Source organism: Podarcis cretensis, assembly GCF_951804945.1.
Source record: "Podarcis cretensis genome assembly, chromosome: 3".
NCBI lineage: Eukaryota > Metazoa > Chordata > Lepidosauria > Squamata > Lacertidae > Podarcis > Podarcis cretensis.
In genome coordinates this window covers 47,592,995-47,606,296 of record NC_137172.1, presented here as the reverse complement: position 1 = coordinate 47,606,296, position 13,302 = coordinate 47,592,995, and positions in this window count along the sequence as shown.

The following is a 13,302-nucleotide window of genomic DNA, read 5'->3' as shown; positions in this document are numbered from 1 at the left end:
GTAGTATAAATTCAAGGATGATTCAGTAGCAACTCTTATGGGTTTCATCATGTGACTACATATTAGAATGGACCGTGTTTTTGCCTTTGTCTGTCATGTTGCCTATCCACAAATAGCAAAAAATATTTAGCATTCATTTACATACATGTGTGTAATGGTGAAGCAGCAGAGTTTAGAAATCACTTTTGAACTAAAAAGAAGGTTGCCTTGTTGCACAAAAAATTATTTGTTTATATTATATATATTTGCATTTACGGTATATCCTGTTTGTAAATCTACCAGGCATGTTGTGCATTTTTTTTCTCAGAGCCCCCAAACCTTGCTTTTCTTCAATGAGGTTTTGGTAATTCCCATGACATTTTATGCTTAGCTTGCTCAGCATCTAACCAGGTGACAGGACAAAAGAAATTCTGGAAAGTACATCCTTTTGATTGGATGGAGTGAGGGATGACCAAGGATGTGACCTTGGTAGCGCTGCCCCAACTGTGCGACATTCTTCCCAGGTCTCAGCATTTGTTGCCTACTCTTATATGAGTTGTGGCATCAACTGAAAAGAGGTTTATTTGCCCAGATCTTTCCATGCAGAATATTGTTCTGTTCTTATCTTCTGACTGCTTTTTGTGTGTGTATTTATTGCTATTTATTCCCTTTGTTTTACTAGATATAGTTAGTATTTCTAATTTGTAAGCTATATTAGCTATATTGGAAATCATTTTCATAAAAAAGATAGAATAAAAATGTATTAAATGAATAATTAAATCAGTGAGATGAAATGAAATGAAAATTGCTTATCATTAAATGTGCATGATAAATGGGTCACAAATGCAAACTTATGTCACCAACTGCCTTGGAAATCAATATAGTCCTGCAAAGGCTAGCATTTGTACTAGCAGTTTCTTCACTGTGTGTAAAAACGAGTAGGTTTTGTCACTCCACGGAACACAGATAAAGCTCTCTTTAAACAGATAGACATGATCTTATGAAGGTCAAATGACGCAAACTAGTCCCTTTAACATTAATAGAGTTTTAACTCTGACTTCAATGGGAACTGGATTGCAAACAAAGTATCCACCTATAGAATCTCTACAGATAAGGTAACAAACAATTAAATACCTTTAGGAAGATGTGCATCATTTTGCAAATTTGCAGTTGTTGAAAAAGGACTGAAGTTCTATTCTGACTTACATTACTGACAGGCTCAACTGGAACCTGGACATTTCTTAACTATGCTATACAGATCCAACCCCGCACACTGCAATTCCTCTCTAAATAATTAATAAAATAATAAAAACACTTACTTTAGGCTGCAGTCTAGGACTGCAAACTTGAGCACACTTAGTAGGAAGTAAGGCCCTCTGAATGCAATGGAACTTATTTATGAGTAAACATACACAGAATTGTTCTGTAAGTTTATTGATCTATTTAACACAATTGGCAAGGCGAGGAAAAGGCGAGAACTTGTCTATTTTCTAAAATTCTTTAATGTCATTGCATCAAAAGTTGTATTTTTGTATTAGTGGTACAGCTACATAATTTTATAGTGCAAGCCTAACCATGTCTACTCAGAAGTAAATCATACTGAATTCAGGGGGCTTGCTCCCATTAAGTGGAGTTTGCAGTGCTGCCTTAGACTCCTGCTCCCCTCACAGACCTACAATTCTTCAAATGTATAGTGTACATGGGGCCTAATAGTCTTATATTCACCCCTTTAGATGGAAATGTGCATGATTTCACTTACTTCAAAATGTGGTAAAACCGGTTTTTACTGTGAGAGCCATGATCATTCAGTGGAGTGGGACTCTGGGCTTCTGGCCTAACTGAACCACTGTTGCATCCACACATAATTAGAAAAAATATTGTCCGCATAGTCCAGACTGTCCGAAATGTGTATTTCTTGCACTGTGTTTAAGCCAGATTTCCAGTATAATAGATTGACTCTAAACAAAGTATTTCAATCAATATGGAGCACAGTTCTAGGCTCCATTGAGCTTATTCCCAACTAAGTAGGTCCATGTGTACAGTGGTACCTCGGGTTAAGAACTTAATTCGTTCTGGAGGTCTGTTCTTAACCTGAAACTGTTCTTAACCTGAAGCACCACTTTAGCTAATGGGGCCTTCTGCTGCTGCTGCACCACCGGAGCACAATTTCTGTTCTCATCCTGAAGGAAAGTTCTTAACCCGAGGTAATATTTATGGGTTAGCGGAGTCTGTAACCTGAAGCATATGCAACCCGAGGTACCACTGTATAGGATAGCGGCCTTATTTGCATTTGCTACCAATGTCTCCCTCTGTAGACTTCCCCATTGCCAGTTTTAGAATTTAAGCTGCTGTGGGGAAAGGAACTTGCTCTTTATTTATGAAACTGCATAAAAGGTCATGTTCTGAGGAGAGAGGAGGAGGGGGAGTAACAACCATCACACCTGCATTATTAATTCAAGTAAATCTGTGGAAATTATACTATTTTGTGTTTTATTTTTTAAATTTATGTCAGTTGGTCCTATGTCAGTCAGATCACTCATTTCTATTGGGGGTTTTTTAAGCGTAGCCTTGTCTTCTTCAATCTTTCTCAAGAACGTACATTTTCGTCCTTTGCAATAGCAGACCATTTACCTGCTCTGTCTTGCATGACTGAGCAAGTTTACTCGTAATCTTGTGATTATCTGTGATAGTGCATGATAAGCAATCTTGTTTACTTTTTAGTGGGAATAACTTCCTGCATATTACACAAACGTTACCTCTGGAATTGTAGACTTTTGTGACTCAGGAGTTTCAGACAAGATTCAGATAGATAGCTCTTAAGGATAATTTTTGTTTAAATAGTGTCTTCTCTTTCAATGAAGTTTATATAATTGGAAAAGTGCTGGAGAACACTAGAGAGCGACCAAGGGTGATTTTTTACCTGACCATTTTTCCATCACAGAAACAGTGTTGCTGCAAGGTTACACAGGCAAATTTTTAAATTTTTGTTGGGGGTACCCATGCTTCGAGCCCAGAAAGGGATCCAAACATCTCTCTTGCTACTGCTTTAATGTTCACAGTTCTGTCCAAATAGTATTCACAGTTCTGTTCAATCTTCTCTTTATTATTTTCCTCATCTTCTTGTTGTTGTCATATATTCCTTTCTTTGTGACCTCCACAAACGGGTTGAAAACAAATGTTGTTATATCCTGTGTGGATTTTTCATTCCTCCAAGAGCCATATTCAAACATACAGACCCATTTCCGCACTTCCATACAAAACATTCTTAAAGTCTGCCGTTAATCCTCGCAGGTCTGTCAGTCTCTCCTCAATCTTCTAAGGGGGTACTGCCAGGTCAAACTCACAGTCCGATATAATAACAAACCATGGTCTCCTCCCCCTCAATCATAAATCCTGTAGCCAGGCCTGCCCTAACAAGTCTCTTTTTATAACTGGTTCACAAAGGCCTTTAATTCCTTTCCAGATATTCCACAAGCCATGCCTTTGATTAGTGATTTATTTCCACACAGTTCTTAATCATCCTGCTTGTAATCAGTAATTGCAACGATTCTTCTTGGGGGGAGGATTGTTAGGTACTCACATAAGATAAAAAAAAGAAAAGTCCCCCCCCCTTTCAGTCCCGTTCCGACATACCGACCCTTTGATGTATCTTCTTCTTAATATCTTCTTCTTAATATGTTGTTGAATCCAGCCCATCGCTCCACTTCACAGAGGTCACTTTAATTAGCAGTCTTAACTCCCGATCTTCACTCAAAATATGTGCATTTGCTTCTCTCTAATTGTTTAGTGCCCTCACCCCCTTCTTTTGAATCCGGGGGTGAATTATGGCAACCGCAGGCGAGGCAGTGTTCCCCATTCCCTTGGGGTAACAAGGGAGGCTGCATACTCCCATATCAGCCTCTTAATTACCTCATGTGAGCCGGAGAGATGGTATTGTTGGCCATCTTCCAATGCGCCCCTAGCGGGGCCCCCAAAAACACCTGATTTCTTGATGCCTGCACCAGTTCCACTGTTATCTGAAGGCAATCGTTCAAATTTCCTGAACCCAAACCTTCTAGTTACCACCATCATTCATACCCCTTGATAAATACATCTGTCCAATCCTTTTCCAGAATAATCTAGAATGACCCACATCTTGTGGCAGTGCTTGTAGTCTAAAGAAGGATTTTCTTATCTCTCTCTTGAACCTATAACAAAATCAGCTGTACTGGAGGATTGCCAGCTTTACTGTCGTGAAAAAGAACAATGCTATTTCTCTGTCTAGTCTCAATATCCAAGCAGTCTTACGTTTCCCTTAAGGCTGGTTTTTGCAAGGTTTGTTTCTCTGCTGTTCTACTGATTTAATAATGATTGAATTATATTGTAAAGGCACATAGCTTGAGGAAAAAGAGGATATTTTTTGTTTTAATGCAGCTAATAGTAAGCATCTATTAATGTGCCTGAACTCTGTTCTTTTTGTTGTATTCCTGTAATATCTGTTAGGGCCTAACTAGAACCTAGGGTTTGCTGCTTGCTGCCACTGACCTATATCTCTACCCCAGTAAGAGAAAGGTGTGATGTCAGTGCACACAACACTTACTTGCCTAGATTCATTATCTGCTGCTTACAGGTGGCAGGGAAATGTTGAATGTCATTACATTACACCATGCACCTCTTGTAATGTCAAATTAGACTGTAAGTCATTTTGTCAGGGGAACCATTCTGCTTTATGTACACCAATTCAAATTTTAAATAACTAAAACCTCCATGTCTGAAGAGAAATAATTAGGAATCCAGGAAGCTGCCTCACACCGAGTTAGCCTAGCACAGTATTGGCTTAGCTTACCCACGTTGACTGACAGCTTTTCAAGGGTCTTCCACAGCTCTAGCTGAAGTGCTGGGGACTGAAGCTGGGTCCTCCTCCATTGTTTTTAAGAGAGCTGAAAGTGGCACTATTGGGGCATAATTTCCTGTTGTCACTTCACAAGCCTCATTGCTGTTTCTAGTTAAACAGGTTTTGAAAGCTTGGGAAGTGCTGCAATAATAAACTGGCAAAATTCATGAAGAGATAATAGCAATGTGCACACTCTCTAGCCAATGGCGCCTCCTTCATGCTTCACCTCAGATATAACTGCCTGTCTGTGAGTATTTGACGCTGTACTACCACACCTGCCTATGTTTCAGGCATCGTATAGAATGACGTATTTGACAGCCAGTTAGAAGACTTCTGAGTTCCTGTCACAGAAACCTGAAATTTAGCCTTCTCCACCAGTTTGTCCTACACAGTATTTGATACAGACCATTTAACATCAGTGCTGCATCAGTGACATATACTGCGGCAAATTTTCTGCCTTTCTTTCTGGCAACTGAGATCAGAGTTCTTTGTCAATAACATCTGGCTTCTTTTCAGTTTCACATGATAGGTTAACATGCAGAGCAATTCATAGCACTGCCGATAGAAGGATGGAGGAGAATTTTTCCCCCAAAAGGGAGCCAGATACAATAAAGATGGCTAGGAATATTGCATGATGTTATGCAAGGCAAAACCAGTCCTCATTATTTCACTGAATAAGCAGGGCCCTGGAATTTTAGGAGCAAATTTCGATAGGAATACGACAGACCTATCAAATTCTAGCTGAAATGGAAGTTGAAAAAAATTATCTGCTGGTCATTTCTCTCTCTCTCTCTCTCTCTCTCACACACACACACACACACACACACACGCACACACACAGAGCATATTTAGTATTTGCTGCAAGTAGTGAGTTGGCAGCTATAGAGGCTAATTCCATCAGTTTTATCCATTGATATTGTTGTATGTTAGGCAGGGGATTAATTGGCATGGTGCCTGATTCCCTTCTAATTCCCAGGGTCCTGGATCCTGCAAGGGTTGAAATCTAAAGGAGGATATCAATGTTGAATTAGGCAAGTTGCCACTTAAGTACAGTGGTAACTCGGGTTAAGTACTTAATTTGTTGCGGAGGTCCGTTCTTAACCTGAAACTGTTCTTAACCTGAAGCACCACTTTAGCTAATGGGGCCTCCAGTTGCTGCTGCGCTGCTGGAGCCCGATTTCTGTTCTTATCCTGAAGCAAAGTTCTTAACCCGAGGTAATATTCTGGGTTAGTGGAGTGTGTAACCTGAAGCATATGTAACCTGAAGCGTATGTAACCAGAGGTACCACTGTATGGTGCTTAGTTTAACAAAGGAAGTAGCTCTGTGCCATAGGGAAAATGGGGGGGGGGGGCTCCCTCATCTGATTGGTAATGAGAAAGACAAAAGCCAGTGAGTTTTTGTGAAAGCTGGGCTAGAAGCAGAAAGAAGCCAGAAAGGCAGAGCCATGCTTGATTTCTGCTTGAAGTCAAGGCTTTGACTATGGGCGAACCCAGACTCTTGATGTGTTCATGCTGTGAGTCCCACCATCATGTTGTATATATGTGTAAATAAACCGTATATCATAAGGGCACCACAGTCTCCACAATCCCTCATTCCAAGGAAACCAGACCTTGGATAAGCACCTGGAACTCCTGGAGTCCTGCACCGCTTGGAGATTGGGGTGGCATGCAACAATATCAATATTACAATTGGAAGATCAAAACCATTCCCCTTTTTTCCTGCAAAGTCTGTGAACCAAGGGTGATTGGACAAAGAACAGGAAAGGAGAAAAAATGCTTCAGTTAAGTGAAAAACAAGCAGGAACTGCGATATGGTCACTATGTAACCCTAGTCTCAATTGTAGTCAATAATCTAGAACTTCCATGGCTAGTCCCCGTAAGCATTCTTTTGCCTTCATTATAAATACATACCATTAGAAATTTATTTTTTAGAATCTTTCAGCACTTATTTTGCACATATTAGAATGCAGGCGAGGGGAAATAATCACATATCCTTCTCTTTAATACAGATATGGCAACTCCACTGTAGATAGCCTGGTTGCCTGTATTGGGACCATGGCTAACCCCATCCTGTATAAAAACGTTCTGGGACACTACTGCAGGAAAGGGAAGGCTGACAGAGAAACATGAGCCAGTTTTTATTCTGTTTTCTGTATATGAGCCGTCTGCAGCGATATTTTTTTTTTTTTTTTGCTGGGTGGGGGTTGGGTGGGGAGGCTTTGCTTTCCAGTGCATGCTTTGTTAATACCAGCTGCCTTCAGCACCTCCTATTTGTGCTGACTGATTTCAGCTGCAGTTCTCTCAGATTATGACTGATGTCATAAAAGCTGCCAGCTGCACAGCCTCTTCAGTTTTTCTGGTGATGCTGGCTGGTTGTTGGTTTTTTTGCATGCTCAACTGAGCAAATACACCTTAAACACAAAACAAAGCCCTTAGCGAGAATGGGTACAGAAGCTTACTTAAGCAAGCAATTTGGCAGATTGTATAGCATTAACACATGACAATCTAATTGTTTGCATTGAAGTTATAGCTGTCTTTATCCAGACCTACTCCGCTGCTGTGTTCTATTCTTTTAGTTTAGGTATCCATCATATGCAACACAGGTACCCAACTAAGCATTGCTTTGGCTATAGCCTTAGCAGAGGTCTAAATTAATCACATCACACAGATACATTGAACTCAATTTGGCAAACTTAGCAGAGCTATTTCATGGTCATATCTTATACTCTTTTCTCACTCTCAGTTTTAATTTTACTTGTTAGCTCTTTCTGCATTTAGCTGTCCCCAGTAGGCTCTAGCAACCCTGTTCAGCTCACCCTGCAGCATCAATGTACTCCTTTAGTAAACTGATAGTTTCAGGAAGGGGTTCAACCATACACTGGGAATTTAAGTTTGTGCAACTAAAGTGAATCAAAACACTGTACTGCCCTAGTGCAACAAATCCGCTTTTAAAAAACGCTTTTGCATTTAGGAAAGCGATGGAGAAATCCACTGAAAACTGGAATAAACGATAGATTAACAGGAAGTCATGTAAATATCTACAAACAGATCACAATGAAGGCTTTTTGTTGTATAACCGCTCTGTAAACAAATCAGAACAAATATTCAGTAATGACAGTCAATAATGACCGGAGATAGTCTAACCACTGCCTAAGCTTTCTGCAACCAAATTAGGACAAATGCTGAATAAGGAGGTCATCTGACTGGCGAAGCCCTGTAATGGCTTCAGGCAACTTTAACTGCTTCTTGTTCTTTCTACTGAAAAGCAGGAGCTTCCCTTCTTCCTGCAATGGGCCCCACAAATCCTAAAGCTGCTCTTGATTCACAGCAAGGATTTCACAATTAAATACTTGGTGTATAAATAGAGGGAAGAATCCTGTGCAAGAAAGCAAACTACAAAAGGCCACATGTATACACACACTAGGGAAAGAGGCAGCCTGGGCGTCTATTTACTCAAAGTCTGGTGTTTCAGAATCCAGAATCTATGAAAATATTATCCATGTGATTTTATTTCCAAGATGAATGTTGGCAGACGTTTATGAATACATTGCCAGACTCCAGTTCATGCAAGAGAAGAGGCATAGCTAAAGGATGTTTAGCTAAAGCCCATTAAAGTCAATGTGAGTCTTTTGTAATGCAATATTCATAAATTGATTACCGGTAGTTAGTTGCTTTTCTACCATGTACAGGAAGTATATAAGACAAGCCAAACAGGATGAAACATCCCAAGATAAAAGCAATCAAACAGTACCCAAAAGAGAACAGCTCTTAAAGCAATATTCTGCCTGACGTTTAAAACATTTTTGTACTGTAAAGAAAGATTTCTAATATATATATATGCTTCACATGTATTTACCTCTCAAAGAATTGCACGTGAAGGAACTAGGCGCTCATCTCTGGAAAAGGAGCCCCACAAGGTGGTCACCGCATCACTGAAATTATTAAATTTGAAAATATCAGTTTCAGTAAAAAAGAAAAAAAGGACACAGAAAACACCCTTAAAACTGAGATGGCAGGGAGGACTACAGAAGGCAACAATTCCTGCAAAACAATATTATGCACCCCAAAAAGAAAATGGGCATCTTACAAAGATTAAAACAGTCTTATAGTCTTAGAAGGCATACAAATATGCAAACGAACCACCTGGGAGAGTGCTAACTAGGCTTTGGGAAGGAGGAAGGCGGACTCTAGGCCCGTCAGAGCCTCACGTCTCCTTCTCAAAGTCTCACTTACCAAGCTTTGAGACTGCAGCCCCGCAGCTCAGCACCCAGTGCATGTGCACTGCTTGCACGGCCCTAAATGCTCCCCTGCCAGTGTGTGGGGAAAGATAATAATGGCACAAGGTCACCCAGAGAGTTTCAGGGCCAGGTGGGGATTTGAACCCAATGTTCAACACTCTAGCTATTATACTACACTTGCTCTCTTGATTGTGATATTTTGCTCATGTGAAATGGGTGTGTGAGAAGCCTGTGGGCTTCTCCTACACATCTGGCTGAACACTGTGGGAAACATGATGCTGGACTAATAGAAAGGCCCTGGGTCTGTTCCGTCAGGGCTCTTCTTATCATTCTGTGGTAACGGATGGAGAAAAATTGACAACATAGGAAATGGCATGTATGTGAGAACCAGAGGTGGAAATCTTGGGCTTAAAAAAGGGTTTGTGGTATTCAAGAGAAGTGAACAAGCAGACGGAGAAAGTGAAAGAAGAGAAAGGAAGGAACTGAACTGACAAAAAGTAAATTGAGGGAGCTTGAACTGAACATAGTAAAGTAGGCATTGAGAGTCTGCGGCCTTCAAATGTTGCTGGACTACAACTCCCATCATCCATGACCATTGGCCATGCTGCCTGGAGCTGATGAGAGTTGGAGTCCAGCAGCATCTGCTAGGCCACAGATTCCTTATCCTTGTAGCAAAGGAAGCCAGCACAAATAATAGTATAGAGCAGGCTTCACAAACCTGGTGCCCTCCAGTTGTTTTGGAATACAACTCACATCAGCCCCTGACAGCATGGTCCTGATAGCTGAGGCTCATGGGAATTATAGTCCAAAACAGTTGGAATACACCAGGTTGGGGAAAGATTATACAGTCATACTTTGGATCCTGAATGCCTCAAACCTGGAAGTGATTGTTCCGGTTTGCGCGGCTTCCGAATGTTTTGGAAATCAAATGGACTTCTGGAACGGATTCCATTCGACTTCCAAGGTACCACTGTAGTTGCTTTCAGACCCAGCTACAGTGTACCCTAGAGCATGGATTCCAGAATAATTAAAGCACTCCTCAAACTTTAATTATTAGGATCTTGTGACACTGTGGTTTGTAACAAATTAAACTGTAGACCTTTGAGGTGACTGTCCTGGTTTCAAGCTCGGAGGGAAACCTGTTCAGTTTCCTCTCCATCCTGAATAAATGTATGGCCATGTTGTTGTGCAGCTCTTCTGTGAAAACCCTCAAGAGAAAACTTTCCAATTTATCTTGGGAGTGAGGCAAGCTGAAAAGGGCAACAAAACCACACTAGCTGCAGAAATGTTGACGGCAAGCTTTGAAGTGAACCTAGGCTGCCGCCTCAAGTTGTAGGGAACAGGCTGAGGCAGGAAATGAGAAGCACGCTGAATTAATCACTTGATGCTCTGATTAAGAGGCATGGGACTCTGTATCATGTGATAGCTAAAACTCTAAGCTCCGGTCCCTCAGACATTATTTGGTACATGAGAAATTTGAACAGACAGATGGGAGTCATGAGCAGGATTACAACTACTATTAAGCGCAAAAAACGAACTGAGTCAATTATAAATGGAATGTCCAACAATCAGAAGAATACAGTATAGGAATGGCTTCAATGGCGACCTCCTGTTTTGTTTTGATTTTAATGTGTATGTAACAGTGTATATCACAATCACACCCCCTTTTCTGAATATCCCTGAACCAGAGTAAAATCTTTCCTGCCCAAGAAACAACCTGTGTGCCAGGAATGATCCTGTATTGCTCCTAGACTAGGCATTGCTATCTGCTCTGCTCTCAGATCAGATTTGTGGAACAAGTGCTTCCAGAGAGCTCACAACCCGTGCAGCCAGTCAGGCATAAGGTGTGGAGTCTGTTCCTTCTCCAAGGATGGAAGATCTTCATGCAAAAGCCTGAACCTGCTGATACAGTAAACAGCTTTATTGAAACCTGTTTATAAGGCATCTTTTACTATGTGAAATGGGGTGTTAGGGTGGGGGTAGTACCTCTGGACATGACATGCTCCTTCTAGGGTTTGTCCACCTTTGGTCTCCACTCTGCTCTCAGCTCTCACCTGTACTACTTGATCTGATCTCCGCAGGATGGGGTAGCATATAAATGTACAGTGGTACCTCAGGTTACATACGCTTCAGGTTACAGACTCCGAGTCGTTTATGCTCTGCTATACTCTGCCATACTCTGCTGTGCGACGACTGTAGAATATCTTCTTTATTCTACCTACAACTATAATACACAACTATATACAGAGCTAAATGAGGTCTAAATATAAATGAATGCTGAACTGCACTGAGTGTCTGCAGCTGCTCTTAGCAGCAACCTTATCTATGCACACGGAGCGGAATAAGTAGAGAGCAGAAACTGCCCCTCCTCTCTGGAGAATCAGCAGAGAACATCAGCAGATTCTTGGATATGGGAGGGGTGAAATCTCCTCAAAAATGAAGTACCTTATAGGGCTTTGACTAAAATTTAAAAATTTTAAATGTCCATTCCATCTACATGGAGCATAGCACAAGTAACTTAATTAGAAATAAGTTGAAGTGTGAGCCATTCATGCTCCATAATCCCCACTTTGAGAGAACTTCCTAATCAGTGATCAAGATAAATGAGCAAAACATTAATAACAACAATGGATAGGATTTTCTCAATGGCATTTTGACCATATTTTATCAATATGGAATTTCAGAACATGGGGGCTTGCTGGCAAACAATATGAAAATAATGTTTATAAGATTTATCTGTTTACAACTTGAAAATAGGGTTGTTGACTAGTTGCTGAAAGTGTTTTTATGTGATAGAATATAACAGCTGTTATCTTAAAATAATGTGGTAGTTACCATATGGGAGCTCGGAAAATTTCTTCCCATAGTGACAGGGCTTGTCAAAATATTGAACACTTGCATGAAATGCAGAACACTTGGAAGATAGGCTTCGTTGCCTTTAAAAAGAACATGCACTGCTATTTTCCCCTCTTCCCCCTAGACATTTCACTCCCTCCCTCTAGTTGTGCCGTGTTTGTAACTAGATAATCTCATGTGTGGGGAGGCTTCCAATTCTATGCCCCCATGGACTAGCCAGGTGGTGAGTTAGGAAGAGCCATTTATCTTAATACAATACAATGGCTATAGCTCAGTGGAAGAACATCTCCTATACATGCAGAAGGTCCCAGGTTCAGTCCCCAGCATCTCCAGGTAGGAGAGGAAGAGAAACTTGCCTTAAGCCCTGACAAGCCAATACACAATACTAAACTAAATGGACCAGTGGTCTGGCTCAGTATAAGGCAGCTTCTGAAATCTCCATTTCTCCCTGCTCAGAGAATGTTACTACGACTCAGAAAACGCCGTACAAAATGCCAGCTGGCTGCTGTAGTCAATTGACATGAACCTCTGGTTTTCTTTTTCTACTGACATTACTTAATGCTTGGATGTATTTTGCATAATTAGGTAAGGAGCCCATGACGGTTAAGTCCATTCAAAGGCAACTATGGGGTGTGGCGCTCATCTCACTTTTCAGGCCAAGGGAATCAGTGTTTGTCCACAGACAGCTTTCCGGGTCATGTAGCCAGCATGACTAAACCACTTCTGGCACACGGAGGACTGTGACAAGTGCCAGAGCACACAGAAATGCTGTTTACCTTCTCACCACAGCAGTTCCTATTTATCTACTTGCACTTTCGAACTGCTAGGTTGGCAGGAGCTGGGACAGAGCAACAGTAGCTCACCCTGTTGTGTGGCTTTGAACCACCGACCTTCCGATCAGCAAGCCCAAGAGGTTCAGTGGTTTAGGCCACAGCACCACCTGCGTCCCTTTACCTCTATATAATTAGGGCATAATCCAAACTTGGCCGCTGCCTGGCAGGGCTTAACAGGATGGTGGGGCCACTGCCACATATGTAGGTGGAAGGTTGGGGGCAAGCAGATAGCTGTGCCAGGAATTTGGCCTGGATTGGGGTCAATGCAGTCACATGATGGCAATGGAGTTAGTTCAGTTCCACCGCAGAACACCTCATTTTGGGGTTTTCTGCTAGATGCATTTCTGCCCACTTTAATGTTTTTGGGCAGAAGAGGGAGCGCCACACTGGCAGTGATGTTAGCTTCCCTCCACCGGCAGAGGTAAGCAGGAAGAAGAAGGAAGGGGCAGGAGGTGGAGGGGATGGCACCAGTCCTGGTCAGTCTTTGACCATACTGGGCCCAGTTGACACTGCATCCAGAGTA